At 41.3% G+C, this 21,242-nt stretch overlaps 1 long non-coding RNA gene across 1 annotated transcript; it reads right to left on the minus strand.

Moving 5' to 3' along the window:
* Positions 1-18,545: 18,545 nt before the first annotated feature.
* On the minus strand, positions 18,546-21,009 carry LOC121555814. The gene is made up of 3 exons (XR_005998001.1): positions 20,933-21,009; positions 18,747-18,812; positions 18,546-18,647 (listed from the first exon to the last, which is right to left on the minus strand). It is a non-coding gene; the product is annotated as an uncharacterized LOC121555814 (long non-coding RNA).
* Positions 21,010-21,242: the final 233 nt, after the last annotated feature.

The following is a 21,242-nucleotide window of genomic DNA, read 5'->3' on the forward strand; positions in this document are numbered from 1 at the left end:
ATAATACATTTAATTTGTATAGGGCTTTTCATTACAGAGTTATCTCAAAGCTCTACTGAGGGATAAAAACAACATACATTTAGAATCAAGGCAGGTAAAATAGAAATAGTAGGCTAGATGCTAAATACAGTTTAGAATGAGACTAGGACTAAGAAAAAGACAGTCTCTAGAAGTGGGTTTTAAGGGCCGTTTTAAAAGTTGTGAGTAATGGAATGGCTCTAAGATGGTCAGGGAAAGCATTCCATAGGCTAAGGAGCAAGGGAGCAGAAGGCTCGGTCCCCCATAGTTCGGAGACGTGTCTTGGGGACTTCAAGCAGTAGGGAGTGGCTGGAGCAGAGAGTGCGAAGTGGCTTGCTGATTGAGATGAGGTCGCTGATGTAGGTGGAACTCAATCCATTCAAGGCTTTAAATACAAGCATGATAATTTTTATGTCGATTCTGTAGTTGACCGGTAGTCAGTGGAGTTGGACCAGGATCGGGGTGATGTGGTCTGACTTCTTGGTCCTGGTCAGGGCCCTGGCAGCACTGTTCTGGATTAGTTGGAGCCTCTGTAGTGATTTGGCTGGGAGGCCCCCAAACAGCGCAATGCCATAGTCGTTTCGAGAGAAGATGAAGGCGTGAATGAGTTTCTCTGCATCTGGCTGGGAGAGTGATGGTATGACCCGGGCAATGTTTTACATATTTGTTTTATGTGGGCATTGAAGGACAGAGAATAATCTAACTTGACTCCTAGGTTGGAGATGATTGTAAGGCAGATGTTTCCAGCACTGGTGACCTGCTTGGGTGTCTCAATAAGCATAACTTCAGTCTTGCTACTATTCAACTGGAGGAAGTTCTCTTTCATCCATTCCCTGACGTCCTCTAGGCAGCTGCTGAGTTTTGCTAAGGCAGAGATGGTGTCCGGTTTGGTGTTAATGTACATTTAAATTTTTACTCATTTAGCAGACGCTCTTATCCAGAGCGACTTACAGTTAGTGAATGTATACATGTTATATATATATACAGTGGGGGAAAAAAGTATTTAGTCAGCCACCAATTGTGCAAGTTCTCCCACTTAAAAAGATGAGAGAGGCCTGTAATTTTCATCATAGGTACACGTCAACTATGACAGACAAATGGAGAAAAAAAATTACAAAAAATCACATTGTCGGATTTTTAATGAATTTATTTGCAAATTATGGTGGAAAATAAGTATTTGGTCACCTACAAACAAGCAAGATTTCTGGCTCTCACAGACCTGTAACTTCTTCTTTAAGAGGCTCCTCTGTCCTCCACTCGTTACCTGTATTAATGGCACCTGTTTGAACTTGTTATCAGTATAAAAGACACCTGTCCACAACCTCAAACAGTCACACTCCAAACTCCACTATGGCCAAGACCAAAGAGCTGTCAAAGGACACCAGAAACAACATTGTAGACCTGCACCAGGCTGGGAAGACTGAATCTGCAATAGGTAAGCAGCTTGGTTTGAAGAAATCAACTGTGGGAGCAATTATTAGGAAATGGAAGACATACAAGTCCACTGATAATCTCCCTCGATCTGGGGCTCCACGCAAGATCTCACACCGTGGGGTCAAAATGATCACAAGAACGGTGAGCAAAAATCCCAGAACCACACGGGGGGACCTAGTGAATGACCTGCAGAGAGCTGGGACCAAAGTAACAAAGCCTACCATCAGTAACACACTACGCCGCCAGTGACTCAAATCCTGCAGTGCCAGTACATGTCCAGGCCCGTCTGAAGTTTGCTAGAGTGCATTTGGATGATCCAGAAGAGGATTGGGAGAATGTCATATGGTCAGATGAAACCAAAATAGAACTTTTTGGTAAAAACTCAACTCGTCGTGTTTGGAGGACAAAGAATGCTGAGTTGCATCCAAAGAACACCATACCTACTGTGAAGCATGGGGGTGGAAACATCATGCTTTGGGGCTGTTTTTCTGCAAAGGGACCAGGACGACTGATCCGTGTAAAGGAAATAATGAATGGGGCCATGTATCATGAGATTTTGAGTGAAAACCTCCTTCCATCAGCAAGGGCATTGAAGATGAAACGTGGCTGGGTCTTTCAGCATGACAATGATCCCAAACACACCGCCCGGGCAACGAAGGAGTGGCTTCGTAAGAAGCATTTCAAGGTCCTGGAGTGGCCTAGCCAGTCTCCAGATCTCAACCCCATATATAATCTTTGGAGGGAGTTGAATGTCCGTGTTGCCCAGCGACAGCCCCAAAACATCACTGCTCTAGAGGAGATCTGCATGGAGGAATGGGCCAAAATACCAGCAACAGTGTGTGAAAACCTTGTGAAGACTTACAGAAAACGTTTGACCTGTGTCATTGCCAACAAAGGGTATATAACAAAGTATTGAGAAACTTTTTTTATTGACCAAATACTTATTTTCCACCATAATTTGCAAATAAATTCATTAAAAATCCTACAATGTGATTTTCTGGATTTTTCTCATTTTGTCTGTCATAGTTGACGTGTACCTATGATGAAAATTACAGGCCTCTCTCATCTTTTTAAGTGGGAGAACTTGCACAATTGGTGGCTGACTAAATACTTTTTTTCCCCACTGTATATTATATGTATATATATTTTTTTTTATACTGGCCCCCCGTGGGAAACGAACCCACATCCCTGCCGGCCAAATCCTCCCCTACCTTGGACGACGCTGGACCAATTGTGCGCCGCCCATGGGTCTCCCGGTCACAGCCGGCTATGTCAGAGAGGGAGCATGTAAATTAAAAACAGGATAGGCCCCAGCACTAACCCCTATGGGACGCCGCATTGTGACTGCAGACTCCTCCGATCTGGACTCTCCAATAGTGATGTATTGCTTCCTATTGGATAGGTAGGAGGAGAACCAGTTCAGAGCTGTTCCAGAGACAGCAGTGTGCTCTCTGAGACACCGCAGGAGGATGTTGTGACCTACTGTGTCAAAAGCAGCACTGAGATCTAAGAGGAGGAGGATGCTAGGAGATCCAGAATCAGCAGCCATCAGTAGGTCGTTGGTAACTTTAACCAGAGCTGTTTCGGAGCTGTGCAAGGGCCAGAAGCCAGACTGTAAAACCTTGTACTACTGATTAGATGACAGATGCGGTTGAAGCTGATTTGCAACCACCTTCTCCAGTACTTTTGATAGGAAGGGGAGGTCGGAGATAGGCCTGTAGTTGGATAGGATGTTCTGGTCAAGGTTGGGTTTCTTCAGTAAGGGGGTGACTTTAGCTGTTTTGAAGATAGATGGTACCTCTCTGGTCAGCAGGGACTTGTTGATCAGGGTGGTGACAAACATAAGATGATGAGCAGCTTTTGAGTAGAGATGTAGGGATAGGGTCAAGGGAGCATGTGATGGCCTTCATTTTAGAGATTGACTGCACAACGGCGGATGTGACTTCTGTAAAGTTGCTGAATGGAGGGGCAGTCTGGGTTGGGGGCTCAGGAGGTGGGGTGCAAGCCATCTTAGAGGCCATGATGTTTGTCCTGATGGTGTCAATCTTTGTCTTGAAAAAAATCTGAGAAACGATTGCACTGCTCAGATGAGTTTGCAGGATTGAAAAGGCAGTTGATGGTAGAAAACAGGGTTCTAGGGTTATCTTTGTTGTGCCAGAGTAGAAAGCTGATTGTGCTGCTTTTAAGGCAGCAGATTTTTTTATATTTTTTATTTAACCTTTATTTAACCAGGAAGGGCTCATTGAGATTTAAAATCTCTTTTTCAAGAGCGTCCTGGCCAAGATAGGCAGCACCAAGTCATTACAAAAAATTACAGACAGACAACATGAAAAACTACAAGTAATCTAGTAAAAACCATTCATGAATTCACAAGAGTATAACAATATCAAAAACAGCAAATTAAAGACATTGACAGGTCAGGGAATCAGCCTCAAAATCCTTCATCAGAGATTTAAAAACACCAATCGGGACAAGTTCTTCCAGTTTAAAATTATTTTGTAAGGTGTTCCAAGACGATGGCGCAGAGTACATAAAAGACCTTTTACCAAATTCAGTTCGGACATTTGGAACAGTTAGCAGGATAAAGTCCAGTGAACGAAGAGAGTACCCACCACATTTCTGAACAATAAAAATGCCCAAATAAAAAGGTAGTAAACCCAAAATGGCTTTGTAAATAAAAGTATACCAGTGACTGAGCCTACGAGTGACTAGAGAAGGCCAGCCAACCCTGGTATACAAAGTACAGTGGTGCGTAAGGGTTTTGCAGTTTAAAATAAATCTCAAAGTACCATGATAAAGAGTGTCAATTGATCTCAAACACTGAGCGGAAGCATTCATATATAAAATATCCCCATAGTCTAGTAAAGGCATACATGTAGCTGATACTAGCCTCCTTCTGGCTTCAAAAGAAAAACAGGCCTTATTCCTAAAATAAAATCCCAATTTCAGCTTCAATTTTTTTGTAAGTTGTTGAATATGCAATTTTTAAGAGAGGTCTTTATAGGCCAGTAGGTGGACAGTCAGGCCATCCTTCCTCCAATGTCTCTCAAGCTTACGGCCATGAGTCTTCAGTCTGCGCAGTTCATCAGTGAACCAAGGAGATGAGCATTGTAATGTTACTTCACATGTTTTTTCAGTTGCAAGGATGTTCAGGTTATTACTCAGAGTGCTGTTATAGAGATTGATCATGTCATCGAGGGCCAGATCACTGCAGCTCAGACTCAAAGGTGGACTGGATGTGTTCCTGAAAGAGGAATGGTTTAAGTTTCCTCAGAATAAGAGTGAGAGGATTTGTTTGTTTACATTTAAAAGCAATGCACTCAAAAGACTGAAAATCAGCAACAGTCAGTGGGTTTAAAATAAAGAAGTCTCTGTATAAAACAGCAAGGCCTCCACCGCACCATTTCAAATAGGGTCAGCCATAGTAGAACAGCACCCCTGGAGCAAATTAGGGTTAAGTGCCTTGCTCACAGGCACATCAACAGAATTTTCACCTTGTCGGCTAAGGTACTCAAACCAGCAATCTTTTGGTTACTGGCCCAACGCTGTAACCACTGGGCTACCTGGCACCCTTTGTATCCAGGCGGAACTGCTTCATTAAGATGGTAAAAGTCACCCTCTCTGTGAAATGTTTCAGTGAGGCAGGTCATGTCTAAGTCATTAATCTGAACTATAGAAGTGATTGATAGTGAATTATTATTATTTTCAACTGGAGTATAAAAATCAAAAAGCCCTAAATGTTTTTGCTTTTTGGCTTATTTTATTTCATAATCATTCCTCTGGAGCAAGATAGAAGGAAAGAGAGAGAGGAGATCCATCATGAGTCCAGTACATCAAGATAGTTTTATTCTACTATTAATCAATCAATCACTACCGTTATATAATTTGATAGTCAGTAATTGAGTTAATCTGTTCCTCTATGTCCTCACCTCTGCGCTGCTGTGCGCCGCTATCTCTCTCCTCTGACTTCAACTTTCTGTACAATGTTAGCCAGCTAGCTTGCTACATACAGGGCTCGAGACTAACTTGTTACATCACTGTTCCAGAATCGTCCTGAAGTGCAATTTAAACCGTCCCAAACTGAAGATGAACAGTCCCAAATTAAATAAAAATTTTGGGATATGCCAACATGGGTCAACTCATAGGACCTAGGTCATTCAAAGTAATTTAAAGGGCTAATAAGAGTAGCCTACTACTGAAATGGGGCTGTCAACTGAGCCAGAAATTCACATTTTAAAAAATTGCCTTTCAAAACGCCAACATTGGAATAATATTTACATCTATTTTGCATAAATGTACATAAATCATTTGCCTACATGTAAAGTGTAGCCTATTGCATATTGGCTACAGCCTCTCATATCCACACCGATGCTGACTGACATGAGGGAGGCACCAGAAAAAGTAGCAAAACTTGAATAAGACTTTTAATTACATCAATAGGCTAAACAACAGTCATGTTTGACAATTATAATGTATGTTAGCTAATATTCAAGTCTAAAAGCTTGATTCTGTTGACAGACTCGAGGCACAGGTTGTTCAGATCAAATGGTCACAAGAGCGAGAGAATGGCCAATGCTGTTGCGCACCGCACACATCACCCACCTTGCAATCTGAGCAGAGGCAGACAGCATTTTGAAACAATGTAACCATAAACGTAATTGTTTAAAACCTGGATGCTTTATTTCGTTTTATGAGGCATGTCTTACCTTGTTTCAAAGTAGCCAAGCCAAAGTCAGACCATATGTTGAGGGAACTGTTTTATCAACACTTCCTTATGCCATTGCAACTGGCATTTACTTTTGTTCTATTGGTTTTCAGATCAACTTTCTTTCATTGTCCAGCAGGCAAAGACACAATCTTAGTCAGATTAGCAACCCATGCTAGTTGCTGCATCTTTAGATCTCCCCTCTTTCTAGATTTCGAACAGATTTTTTAATCTCTGTCACATGAATCCCCTGGCACGTGTGGTGCGCTTTTTAGAATGGTGTGTTCCCGGTAATTGCATTTTGGAACATTTGAGCATAGCCCACTGCCGTGTGTACATTGTTACGCTTAGTGCGCCTATAATGTGAAGAAATAATATCAACATTTTAAGCTAAACGTTCTGATCTGTTGCATTAGCTTCATTGCTAGTATGCATTTTGGATTTATCCTCCCAGAACTGTCCCAGTCTGTTTGAACCCTCCCAGACACAATGTGGCGCCCTTAAGGCCCTTTATCTACTTCCCCATAGTCAGATTAACTCGTGGATAAAAAATGTATGTCTCTGCATGCAGCTTGAATGAAGTTGTAGCGCTAGAGCAATTGCTAACTAGCGTTAGCACATGACTGTAACTCTATGGGTATCAAATCAAATCACATTTTATTTGTCACATGCACCGAATACAACAGGTGTAGACCTTACCGTGAAATGCTTACTTACAAGCCCTTAACCAACAATGCAGTTCAAGAAATAGAGTTAAGAAAATATTTACTAAATAACTAAAGTAAACATTTTTATAAAAAGTAACACAATAAAATAACAATAACGAGGCTATATATGGGGGGTACCAATACAGAGTCACTGTGCGGGGGTACAGGCTAGTCAAGGTAATTTGTACATGTAGGTAGATATTAAACAGCGAGTAGCAGCAGTGTAAATAGTCTGGGTGGCCATTTGACTAATTGTTCAGCAGTCTTATGGCTTGGGGGTAGAAACTGTTAAGGAGCCTTTTGGACCTAGACTTGGCGCTCCGGTACCGCTTGCCGTGCGGTAGCAGAGAGAACAGTCTATGACTTGGGTGACTGGAATCTTTCACCATTTTTTGGGCCTTCCTCTGACACCGCCTAGTATATACCGTAGGTCCTGGATGGCAGGAAGCTTGGCCCCAGTGATGTACTGGGCTGTACGCACTACCCTCTGTAGCGCCTTACGGTCGGATGCCGAGCAGTTGCCATACCAGGCAGTGATGCAACCGGTCAGGATGTTCTCGATGGTGCAGCTATAGAACCTTTTGAGGATCTGGGGACCCACGCCAAATATTTTCAGTCTCCTGAGGGGGAAAAGGTGTTGTCGTGCCCTCTTCACGACTGTCTTGGTGTGTTTGGACCATGATAGTTTGTTGGTGATGTGGACACCAAGGAACTTGAAACTCTCGACCCGCTCCACTACAGCCCTGTCGATGTTAATGGGGGCCTGTTCAGCCCTCCTTTTACTGTAGTCCACGATCAACTCCTTTGAGGGAGAGGTTGTTGTCCTGGCACCACACTGCCAGGTCTCTGACCTCCTCTCTATAGGTTGTCTCATTGTCATGATCAGGCCTACCACTGTTGTGTCGTCAGCAAACTTAATGATGGTGTTGGAGTCATGCTTGGCCATGCAGTCATGGAACAGGGAGTACAGAAGGGGACTAAGCACGTACCCCTGAGGGGCCCCAGTGTTGAGGATCAGCATGTCAGATGTGTTGTTGCCTACCCTTACCACCTGGGGGCGGCCCGTCAGGAAGTCCATGATCCAGTTGCAGAGGGAGGTGTTTAGTCCCAGGGTCCTTAGCTTAGTGATGAGCTTTGTGGGCACTATGGTGTTGAACGCTGAGCTGTAGTCAATGAACATCATTCTCACATAGGTGTTCCTTTTGTCAAGGTGGGAAAGGGCAGTGTGGAGTGCGATTGAGATTGCTTCATCTGTGGATCTGTTGGGGCGGTATGCGAATTGGAGTGGTTCTAGGGTTTCCGGGATGATGGTGTTGATGTGAGCCATGACCAGCCTTTCAAAGCACTTCATGGCTACTGACGTGAGTGCTACAGGGCGGTAGTCATTTAGGCAGGTTACCTTCCCTTTCTTGGGCACAGGGACTATGGTGGTCTGCTTGAAACATGTAGGTATTACAGACTCGGTCAGGGAGAGGTTGAAAATGTCAGTGAAGACACTTGCCAGTTGGTCCACGCATGCTCTGAGTACACCTACTGGTAATCCGGCCTTGTGAATGTTGACCTGTTTAAAGGTCTTGCTCACATCGGCTACGGAGAGCGTGATCACACAGTCGTCTGGAACAGCTGGTGCTCTCATGCATGCTTCAGTGTTGCTTGCCTCGAGGCGAGCATAAAAGGTATTTAGCTCATCTGGTAGGCTTGCGTTACTGGGCAGCTCGTGGCTGGGTTTCCCTTTGTAGTCCGTAATAGTTTGCAAGCCACATCCGACGAGCGTCAGAGCCGGTGTAGTAGGATTCAATCTTAGTCCTGTATTGACGCTTTGCCTGTTTGATGGTTCGTCTGAGGGCATAGCGGGATATTGTCGTGTCGCGTCGGCTGCCGGTGGCTATTGCTGTCAAACAAAGAAGTCCGCTTAAGCTGTACCTTGATTAGAAGTCTTTATTCATTATCACAAGCTTACAGCATAAGTTTACAGACTCGCGAGGTCTGGAGAGCAGTGTCCTCCAATTCTAATGGCTGCTCTGCCCTTTCTGTGTCTAGCCCCTATTTATAAACAATGCAAAAAGATGGGTGGCTCCCTCTTCTGGCCAATCACCAGTCTCCCCTGTCTACAACACTCTTCCTGTCTGTTGTATGTGGCGTTACACTAAAACATTCCCTCTTGATACTAAAATCAACATTCTTTCAGTTCCACTTAAAAACATTTAACAACAGCATAATCCCAATACACGACATATCCCCCCTTCGAGACGAACAGTCTCGAAAACAAACAGAATAGGATTATGACAAGTAACAATTTATCTTATTGAGTATCTTTAACATTAAACCAAAAACATTCTCCTCTAGAGTGTAAATACCTTTCTATGAAATATGAATAACTGTTTATGAAGTGTGAATACATTACTATCTTTATGAAGTGTGAATACATTACTATGAAATATGAACAAATCTCTATGGAGTGTAAGAGCGAAAAACTGTCCGGCAGCCATCTTTTCAGATCCATCAATCAAGACAGTAAAATTCTCTCACGGTCCCTCTGCCCCAGGCAACCACCACGGTACTCCAAATAAACCCATAAACAATGTAAATGCATTTGAAACTATGATGCAATTAAATACACATGTAAGCCCCTGCAAACAAAATCCTATCCAAAAAATATCCACTATAAGGCTGGTCAACCCATTGGACCCTAAAGTGGAGCTCTCCCTGCCTAAATTCCCTGTCCCTAAACATCACCGAAATAAACAAAAACATCTAAGATCCTCACATGTATTCAATAACATCAAATATCATTCTACAAAAATTAATACCTAAGAATATGACACAATTATGTATTACACATGTCTATATTTCATTGCAGACACTGGAATGTAGTCCACTACACTTCATCTCCCCATAGTCTCGACTTCCAATGGATTTGTTGATGATGGAATCGGCCACACCCTCCTTGTTTCATCTCCTCCAGTCATATTGTCCCTTCCCATGTTCCCCCAAATGCTTCTGGAAGAAAAGAAAAAACCAAACAGTATCTTTTGCAAAACAACACTTTCAAATTAAACATCAATATCAACTAAGAATATAAAAAATGCTATATAAATGATATATGAATCACATTATCCTCTTCCCCCCTTGATTCATAAAATCATACTAAAATCACCCCAATATTGAAAAATTTTTTTTTGAAAAATGATCAAAACATCAAAAATGATATTTATCCATTCAGTTCCACTTGTCCATCTTCATCCAGATCAGGAACAGTCAACACCGGCATCTGAGTGTTGTCTCCAGGCATCACTCTCCAACCTATCTCAATATCATAGCTTTCTCAAAGGTCAGTAACAAATTACAAACATCACACAGTGTTATCAAAGCTGCCATTAAATGTAACCCATCACTGCCCCTACTGGCCTACCTGATCTTGCAACCAAGTCTTCTCAGATCTCCCAAACGCATCCCTTATATTCTTCAATGCATCTATAACACTCGTGATATTATCGGAACTATCTGGAGTCAAAGTATACCTAATATTATCAATATGATCTTCCCAAATGTTACACCATACCATGGAAAAAGTCCCCCCTTCTCCCTTAGATGTATCCTTCAATGATAGGCTTGAAGACTATGACATGTAGCCATGTCTCTTTTCATCCAATTTCAAATATAGCTTCAGATTTCTGTCCGGTGCTACCCCTCTTATAATGGTAAAACCTCATATGGAAGCTTCAACGTTGACATGTAACAACATCCTGTCTATCCATAGGGTAAGAATATATATGCTTTATCACCACAAACCCTCAAAATATCTCTAAAATTCCCCATAGTCACATTGTCAGGCAAAAGCTAATCTTTTACCATCAAAGTCCTGCTCTTCTTACTAACTGGTACATAAAAAGTAACATATTTCTCATTACTACCCTTAAGGTCATGCATACCCAAAGTTATCATATAACATCACAATCTGATATTCCCATAAACATACCCCTTACCTCATATGTTTTATTAGAACCAAACAACTTTTAGCCCTCAATGGTTACACCTCAAATGCTTCAGGGTTTGCTGTTACCTGATTTTACTTTCCATCTACCAAATGCACCCAAGTTAATTCACTTAACCCAATACCACCTAACCCTAGGCTTAAACAAATGTTTTGACAACGACATTATTTTATCGGTTACTGATTGTTGCTGATACCACAGTCATGACAAAGCATAAAATTGACACATACTTGATAGAGGTCGAGCGACCGTCTCTAACATGTTTGACTGGAATTCTCAACAGACATGGACCCTCAAGATTCCTCACTGATATTACAGAATGAGTTAACCGCTGGAACCAAAGATTCCTACCTGCCATCTATCTCTAACTTTCACAACAGAAGAATCAAACCACTCCCTTTAGTTTCTCTCTCCCCTAACGAGCGGTACTGATCAGATACCTCTCCTTGTCTGTCATTAAAATCAAAGACCTCATCCTGTACCTCCATGATGAATCTATATTCTCACTATCATTGACAGCACTCTCCATCCGTAACATAAACCCCTTTAATTTCAGAAAAGTTGTTGTCGATGTCATACTTCCTACATTTGCTATTGCCATCGTATCATTAATCCCTTCCAAAGTTACCATTAAAGTAGTTGATTTAGTTGATGTATCAACCTTAATTACTTCTAGTGCGAAAGTTCCCGTTATCCTCTGTGTATTATCTACTGTTGGAGTGGCTACTGTAATCTACTCCTCCTGAACTCCCTCAATGACTGTGGAGGCTACAACAGACCTCAACTCTTCCATTATAAGCGTTACTTTATGAATTACATAGCCTTTTAACCAATAATTCTTAACCGGAACAAATTCTAATGCTTGCACTAGATAAGTATACTTCTTCTCCATAATTATCTCTCCATGTGGGAGGAACGTCCCCATCCTAACCCTAATAAGTATTTTTTTCCCTAAAATTGGTGCTGGAGCTATTGGTTCCCTTATAATCAAATGCGATATACTTATGGCTTTAATAACTATAAATGTTGAAAGAGTTAACTTGCTTCTCACTGTTGTTATAATAGACTGAAGTGTTAATGTCCTTAGTTACTTCTAGTTTTTGCTTGTACTTCCATCTATCACCACTAGTGTCACTTTTTCCCAACTCTCAGTCCTATCTCTAATCCCTGACTTTCAAACTTTTGATTATAAAAAATACACCTATAATTACCTTGATCTCCCTGCTGGGAACTGTAACTATAGATACTCAATCACCCTCAATCTTCTCTTATCATTCAGCAACACATACTTTCTCAATGCATCTGCTCCTAACAGATCTAAACTCCTACCATATCTTCCCACTAAACTTTAAAATGTCCTTCACTACTGTTCTCTCTCTCTTACTACTAACTTTGAAACTTAGCTTACTGTCTTAGAGTTCCTTCAACCTAGTTCTCCTAACTTATTTTAATCTAATCTTTTCTCCTAACCTTTAAAAACATTTTCCACTGATTTATTCACAAAATCCCTTTACCACCAAATTTTTAGAATATGTGATTGGGAAAGTCCCCACCTGCTTCTGACTTTTTTTACACACAGACTTGGCAAACGACTAAACACCTTTTAGCCTAGCCTGAAATCTCTTAGTGTAAGAATGTAACCCAGAATAACAGTCACCCCTTTTAACTTTATTTTCCAGACAGATTGTCTAATAGACAGTCTAATAGATTATCATCCTTCCTATGATATTATCTTTTTAAGCCAATATGATTCCCAAAAACCCTACTTTTTTAACATCTTCTACCAGACAGCCATTTAGTGTACATCCTATTGTACAATTCAATTTAAACAATGCATCTCTTCCCAACAATGCAATAACAGTATCTTCTAATATTAGTACCTTAAGAGTAATTAACTGTTTTACTACCTCAAATCCCTATCCTAATTAGTTAATTCTACATAGTGAGATGTTTAACCTCTTTAGGCTGAACACAGATAAGTTTTTCCACTATTCACCATTCTTCTCATAGTCCTCCGGTTTTTACTTCAATTGTTAGATATTTTCTTCCTAATTGGTGCTACCAGCTGACACCCCCCTTTGTATCTTCTAGGCACTAACAGGTGATCTTCACTTGCTCCTTTATCTTCCTCTGTTGTTTTCCCCTGGCGCATTTCCATCACAGGTAAAGTGACCAACCTGTCCATAATTATAACAGTCTTCTGAAAGTTGCTGAAAGTGTAGCTAAAATCTTCCTCCTCCTTCTAAGCCTTCTCGTCCTCTTCCTCTCCAATTCTGTGTCTGTCCAGAAACTGGCTGTGGATATGGAACACCTGGTACCCCCCTTGGCTGGTACAATTGCATTTGATATTGTTCAGTTGACGCTGTAACAGTGATTGTTGATTTGGTTCACTCTGATTCTTCATAACCAAAACTTCTCTTCTCCACCAGTTGTATGATTGAGTTTTCTCAGAGTTTCTTCGTCCTGTTCTTTGTTGTTGACATATCAGGATTCTTCAACAGCTTATATTCTAAGTTCTGTCCTCAAAATATCATCTTCCATCATCTTCTTACTTTTCTTCTGTGATCGTCGTTTCTGCTTGTCCTCTATCTATTATTCGTCTTCATCTCTGATGCAACAATCACCCTCCTGGATGATCACCGGAAGCTGAGGATAAACATCCCTAAGCTCTACTTCCCTTAGCCTTATCTCTATAGCTTTGTTTATCTTATCGCTGGAATCTTTTATCAGTTTTTGTTTAAGAATGAAGGGCAACATTTGTTTCATTTGCCGGATAACCTAGCAATACTTTAGTTAAAGGATTACCATTTTGTACTATATCAACCGGTGTAATGACTTTTATAGCCTTGATGTCATTTTTCCCCATTGTAACTACTCTTTTATATTCCTTTATCGTGAATTATTTTATTTTAGCCTATATAGCCTATGGCTTCCCCCCCTTTAATTATTAATATAACCTAAACAACCCGAAAAAAATAAATCAATTAAAAATCATGAATAATTAAAACCAATTTTTATTCCTATATCCTATGTCACCAATTTATCAATTAGTGGCTATCTTACCACAACCCATCAGGAAAGTAAATGTAAGTTAGTCAACTTCAAAGCAATCCCAAAAACAAAGCCTTCTAACCTTACAACCCTTTGATTTTTATAAATTCCATTGTTTAATATGCACCCAAGTATCTTAATTGCAGAATAATGTCAGTACCCGATTTCCAACCGAACTGTAATCCAGCCCAGTGATGCACAGAGACTCCAAAATGCAAATTTTATTCAAATGGGTATTTGCCAAGCCTATGTGAAATTGTCATACCATCACATATTTTGTGAACTAGCCTGATATCTGATCCGATCCTCTGCCGCGTCACGTGATGTCACGTCAGCACTTACTGTATCTCCTCTCTCTCTCCTCTCCTGTCGTATGTCCTATTGCTCCTCTCATATGACAAAATAACATACACACAGAATAACATTTTAGTAGTTAATGCAATCACTGAGTATTTCCAACCATTCAATATTCGTTCGTTCTACATTCGCTCTAACAATTAACTCAGGAATAATTATCGATCGCTCAAAAACATTTTATTTAATTTTAATCGTCTTTTAATTATTTAATTCAATTTATTATAATCCGTTACCATATATCTAATTTATAAATTCAATAGGTCACAAAACAAGTTTCATCTTTAACCATCCGCCGATGTAACAACTAGAAGATTCGTGTTAAAATCTCTCCTCTGTCTGTCTATTTCTCCCCCTGCAGGGTAACCCCAGATGGGACCTATGACCCTTACCCACAATGCCGTTTTGTAGTTTTAGCAAATAACCGCATGTCGTAGTTTTAGCGCCGTAAAATCATGCACATGCGCACATCCACTTAACCCCATGCTTGCCACACCATAGAACGCCAGCATTACGCTACAGCTTCACTATTTTATACCTTATAATCAAACAATACACATAACAGAGCTCACATTTGCGTGGAACTTTGAGTTCCACCCACATACAAACAAGTTTAAGAGGCTTGAATCCATCGCAATGGTCCTCTAAGGACACGTTAGCATGTAGCACGCAACACAATTAGCATTTAGCATTAGCATTTAGCATTAGCCGCTATGTACAATGTAGCATGACCCACACTCCAGCATTTAGCATTAGCCTTAGCCGCTATGTACCATGTGGCCTGAAACACAATCAAGCATTTAGAATTAGCCTTAGCCTTTAGCTAACTGCGGCCTACCACGCCCTAAGTACCCTGCATTGTGCCCAAATCATTATCCATATCTCCGCTAACTTTATGCTGCCGTGAATGATGAATATCATATCGAGAGGTTACCCCCAACCAATATCCCGTCGGCTAGAAGAGGAGTATAACATAAATACAATAGTTCAACTCATGGTTCCCAGAACCAACCTGACGAAGTCTAATACGTCCCCAGGATTTGTGGCCCACTCTACGAGTCGCCCCGCTGGGGGGTCTTTCCAGATTCACAATGCTCTAATATTGCATATACGTATATCTGCCTTTATTCACTACCAATCCATTGTTCTAGACTTCCTATTATTTACCGTTTACCCATCAACCAAATTTAGAATATTTTTCAGACTCCTAGTCAACAGCAATCACACCACACCAGCCCAAAATTCACACTGTACATACTATCCCATTCCCCTTATGAGCAATCGACACAACTAATGCCCAAATTGGGAGAAATCTCACCTTAGCCGGCTTGAGCAGTAGTCAACTCGACACTCAGAAAAGGAACAAAGAACGATGCAATCAGTACCCGTACTGGCCACCATTTGTCGTGTCGCGTCGGCTGCCGGTGGCTATTGCTGTCAAACAAAGAAGTCCGCTTAAGCTGTACCTTGATTAGAAGTCTTTATTCATTATCACAAGCTTACAGCATAAGTTTACAGACTCGCGAGGTCTGGAGAGCAGTGTCCTCCAATTCTAATGGCTGCTCTGCCCTTTCTGTGTCTAGCCCCTATTTATAAACAATGCAAAAAGATGAGTGGCTCCCTCTTCTGGCCAATCACCAGTCTCCCCTGTCTACAACACTCTTCCTGTCTGTTGTATGTGGCGTTACACTAAAACATTCCCTCTTGATACTAAAATCAACATTCTTTCAGTTCCACTTAAAAACATTTAACAACAGCATAATCCCAATACACGACAATATCTTATAAGTGTCCGGATTAGTATCCCGCTCCTTGAAAGTGCCAGCTCTAGCCTTTAGCTCGGTGCAGATGTTGCCTGTAATCCATGGCTTCTGGTTGGGATATGTACGAACGTCACTGTGGGGACGACATCATTGATGCACTTATTGATGAAGCTGGTGACTGAGATGGTATACTCCTCAATGCCATTGGATGAATCCCGGAACATATTCCAGAGCGTGCTACAATTTTTATGTCTCTGCGTGCACTTTTAAGGAAGTTGCGCTCGAGCAATTGCTAACTAGCGTGCAATGACTATAAGTCTATGGGTATCTGCTAGCATGCTCACTAAACTACCTCTAACTTCCTTCATAATTGACACAGAAACATACAAATGATATCCAGAAGTTCATTTGACTCTGGGGAAGTACAGTGGGGGAAAAAGTATTTAGTCAGCCACCAATTGTGCAAGTTCTCCCACTTAAAAAGATGAGAGAGGCCTGTAATTTTCATCATAGGTACACGTCAACTATGACAGACAAATTGAGAAAAAGAAATCCAGAAAATCACATTGTAGGATTTTTAATGAATTTATTTGCAAATTATGGTGGAAAATAAGTATTTGGTCACCTACAAACAAGCAAGATTTCTGGCTCTCACAGACCTGTAACTTCTTCTTTAAGATGCTCCTCTGTCCTCCACTTGTTACCTGTATTAATGGCACCTGTTTGAACTTGTTATCAGTATAAAAGACACCTGTCCACAACCTCAAACAGTCACACTCCAAACTCCACTATGGCCAAGATCAAAGAGCTGTCAAAGGACACCAGAAACAAAATTGTAGACCTGCACCAGGCTGAGAAGACTGAATCTGCAATACGTAAGCAGCTTGGTTTGAAGAAATCAACAGTGGGAGCAATTATTAGGAAATGGAAGACATACAAGACCACTGATAATCTCCCTCGATCTGGGGCTCCACGCAAGATCTCACCCCGTGGGGTCAAAATGATCACAAGAACGGTGAGCAAAAATTCCAGAACCACACGGGGGGACCTAGTGAATGACCTGCAGAGAGCTGGGACCAAAGTAACAAAGCCTACCATCAGTAACACACTACGCCGCCAGGGACTCAAATCCTGCAGTGCCAGACGTGTCCCCCTGCTTAAGCCAGTACATGTCCAGGCCCGTCTGAAGTTTGCTAGAGTGCATTTGGATGATCCAGAAGAGGATTAAGAGAATGTCATATGGTCAGATGAAACCAAAATAGAACTTTTTGGTAAAAACTAAACTCGTCGTGTTTGGAGGACAAAGAATGCTGAGTTGCATCCAAAGAACACCATACCTACTGTGAAGCATGGGGGTGGAAACATCATGCTTTGGGGCTGTTTTTCTGCAAAGGGACCAGGACGACTGATCCGTGTAAAGGAAAGAATGAATGAATGGGGCCATGGATCGTGAGATTTTGAGTGAAAACCTCCTTCCATCAGCAAGGGCATTGAAGATGAAACGTGGCTGGGTCTTTCAGCATGACAATGATCCCAAACACACCGCCCGGGCAACGAAGGAGTGGCTTCGTAAGAAGCATTTCAAGGTCCTGGAGTGGCCTAGCCAGTCTCCAGATCTCAACCCCATAGAAAATCTTTGGAGGGAGTTGAAAGTCCTTGTTGCCCAGCGACAGCCCCAAAACATCACTGCTCTAGAGGAGATCTGCATGGAGGAATGGGCCAAAATACCAGCAACAGTGTGTGAAAACCTTGTGAAGACTTACAGAAAACGTTTGACCTGTGTCATTGCCAACAAAGGGTATATAACAAAGTATTGAGAAACTTTTGTTATTGACCAAATACTTATTTTCCACCATAATTTGCAAATACATTCATTAAAAATCCTACAATGTGATTTTCTGGATTTTTTTTTCTCATTTTGTCTGTCATAGTTGACGTGTACCTATGATGAAAATTACAGGCCTCTCTCATCTTTTTAAGTGGGAGAACATGCACAATTGGTGGCTGACTAAATACTTTTTTTCCCCACTGTAGATAAAGGGCATCATTGGGCATCAGTCAATAAAGGGTATCATAAAAGGTATCCCTTTAATTTGGTTCCTCTCTCCTTCTCTCTGGAAATGTTGGATGATTATTTCTCAGTTTCTCTCCCTTTCTGTGTTGGCTTTAGTAATGATTGGTACACTCTTAGAAAAAAAGGTTCTTTAAATATCCAAAAGGGTTCTATCACTTGCTTCATATATGGAAACCCTAAAAGTTCTATATAGAACACTTTTATAGGGTTCTTTGATCAGAACCCCAAGGGTTCTTCTTCACTGAAACAAAATTGGTTCCATATAGAACCCTGTATGGTGACATTTAGGAATTATGGCTACTACTAATTAATTGTAATATTTGTAGCTAAACATTTAATATAAAAAACAATTAAATAATGGACAATGGAATACCAGCGTAGTTTTGAGATGTTATTGTCATTATATGCAAACTTAGTTTGGAAATAAACACTGGTGGCCAGGGAGGCATCTGTTTGTTTGAATGGTGGCCCACGTCAATCTTGGTATCAACTCTGGCTGACTTCTTTATGGAACAGTACAGTTTGGGTTGTTGTCTAGGCTGGTTCCTGAGAAGAAGAAAAAAGGAGCAAAAACATGAATCTGCCAAAATGAAGACAAGATTCTATGCACACATTTAATTGTTATGATGTAGAAGAACAACTTACATGCAGTTGTTGTCAGCAGCAGCCAAAATAGAGATTCTCTGCATCTGATAGTTGGCTACTGCCAGACTGAGAAAAACATAGATAGTATGTTAAAAAAGTCATGCAATGATTAACTAGGCTATTGAATCACCAATACTTATTATACATAATTTAATATAAATAATTTAGATGCATACAGTGAGGGAAAAAAGTATTTGATCCCCTGCTGATTTTGTACTTTTGCCCACTGACAAAGAAATGATCAGTCTATCATTTTAATGGTAGGTTTATTTGAACAGTGAGAGACAGAATAACAACAACAAAATCCAGAAAAACGCATGTAAAAAATGTTATAAATTGATTTGCATTTTAATGAGGGAAATAAGTATTTGACCCCCTCTCAATCAGAAAGATTTCTGGCTCCCAGGCGTCTTTTATACAGGTAACGAGCTGAGATTAGGAGCAAACTCTTAAAGGGAGTGTGCCTAATCTCAGCTTGTTACCTGTATAAAAGACACCTGTCCACAGAAGCAATCAATCAATCAGATTCCAAACTCTCCACCATGGCCAAGACCAAAGAGCTCTCCAAGGATGTCAGGGACAAGATTGTAGACCTACACAAGGCTGGAATGTAATACAAGACCATCGCCAAGCAGCTTGGTGAGAAGGTGACAACAGTTGGTGCGATTATTCGCAAATGGAAGAAACACAAAAGAACTGTCAATCTCCCTCGGCCTGGGGCTCCATGCAAGATCTCACCTCGTGGAGTTGCAATGATCATGAGAACGGTGAGGAATCAGCCCAGAACTACACGGGAGGATCTTGTCAATGATCTCAAGGCAGCTGGGACCATAGTCACCAAGAAAACAATTGGTAACACACTACGCCGTGAAGGACTGAAATCTTGCAGCGCCCGCAAGGTCCCCCTGCTCAATAAAGCACATATACAGGGCCGTCTGAAGTTTGCCAATGAACATCTGAAGGATTCAGAGGAGAACTGAGTGAAAGTGTTGTGGTCAGATGAGACCAAAGTCGAGCTCTTTGGCATCAACTCAACTCGCCGTGTTTGGAGGAGGAGGAATGCTGCCTATGACCCCAAGAACACCATCCCCACCGTCAGACATGGAGGTGGAAACATTATGCTTTGGGGGTGTTTTTCTACTAAGGGGACAGGACAACTTCACTGCATCAAAGGGACGATGGACTGGGCCATGTACCATCAAATCTTGGGTGAGAACCTCCTTCCCTCAGCCAGGGCATTGAAAATGGGTCGTGGATGGGTATTCCAGCATGACAATGACCCAAAACACACGGCCAAGGCAACAAAGGAGTGGCTCAAGAAGAAGCACATTAAGGTCCTGGAGAGGCCTAGCCAGTCTCCAGACCTTAATCCCATAGAAAATCTGTGGAGGGAGCTGAACGTTCGAGTTGCCAAACGTCAGACTCGAAACCTTAATGATTTGGAGAAGATCTGCAAAGAGGAGTGGAACAAAATCCCTCCTGAGATGTGTGCAAACCTGGTGGCCAACTACAAGAAACGTCTGACCTCTGTGATTACCAACAAGGGTTTTGCCACCAAGTACTAAGTCATGTTTTGCAGAGGGGTCAAATACTTATTTCCCTCATTAAAATGCAAATCAATTCATAAAATGTTTGACATGCGTTTTTCTGGATTTTTTTGTTGTTATTCTGTCTCTCACTGTTCAAATAAACCTACCATTAAAATTATAGACTGATCATGTCTTTGTCAGTGGGCAAACGTACAAAATCAGCTGGGGATCAAATACTTTTTTCCCTCACTGTACCTCCTCTCAGTCAGCCCACTGCCCATCATGCACATTCAACTGAGGTCAGCAACAGTCTTCTAATATCTTCATAAAACATAGTCCCCTCATCTGACTCCACACTGACATAAATACCTAAATAAAAGTAACAAGCTAATAGCCGATGTCAGGCTGGGTCTGTAGCCCTATTTGGCATATTCCATAATGCAAAAATAATGTTTATTTGTAAGAGTTAGCTAGGTAGCTTGTAAAGTGACTAATTAAAGTAGCCTAGCTTTTTCCTGTGTAGTTAGCTAGCTAGAAAAGTTAGCTAGCTAGCAAAGTTAGCGTACAAACGGTGCTCAAATTCTATCTAGCCTAGCTATAGTTTATCATATGACTTTGGCTGCATTTATTTTGAATTAAATAATCAACTTTGCTTACCTTAATAAATTGAAAAAGAATGTGCTTATTGGTAGGCTATTCGCAACTTCAACCACCATCCTCTTGCATCATCACGCTGGAATGGCAGTGGATTTTTTAAACAAAATGGCAGTTAAAATTTGAATTGACCAAAAGGTTCTATAAAGAACCCCTCAGAGTGCACTCTGGGCATTCATAAATTCAGAGCGTTGTCAGATTGTGTTTTCATAAATTCAGAGCATTTTGCTCTCGGAGCGTTCAGAGCGCACACTGGAAGCTCTGGCCAGGAGTAGGGTTAATCCGAGCGTTCTGATCTCACAACGGCAGTCAA

Source organism: Coregonus clupeaformis, unplaced genomic scaffold, assembly GCF_020615455.1.
Source record: "Coregonus clupeaformis isolate EN_2021a unplaced genomic scaffold, ASM2061545v1 scaf0152, whole genome shotgun sequence".
Taxonomy (NCBI): domain Eukaryota; kingdom Metazoa; phylum Chordata; class Actinopteri; order Salmoniformes; family Salmonidae; genus Coregonus; species Coregonus clupeaformis.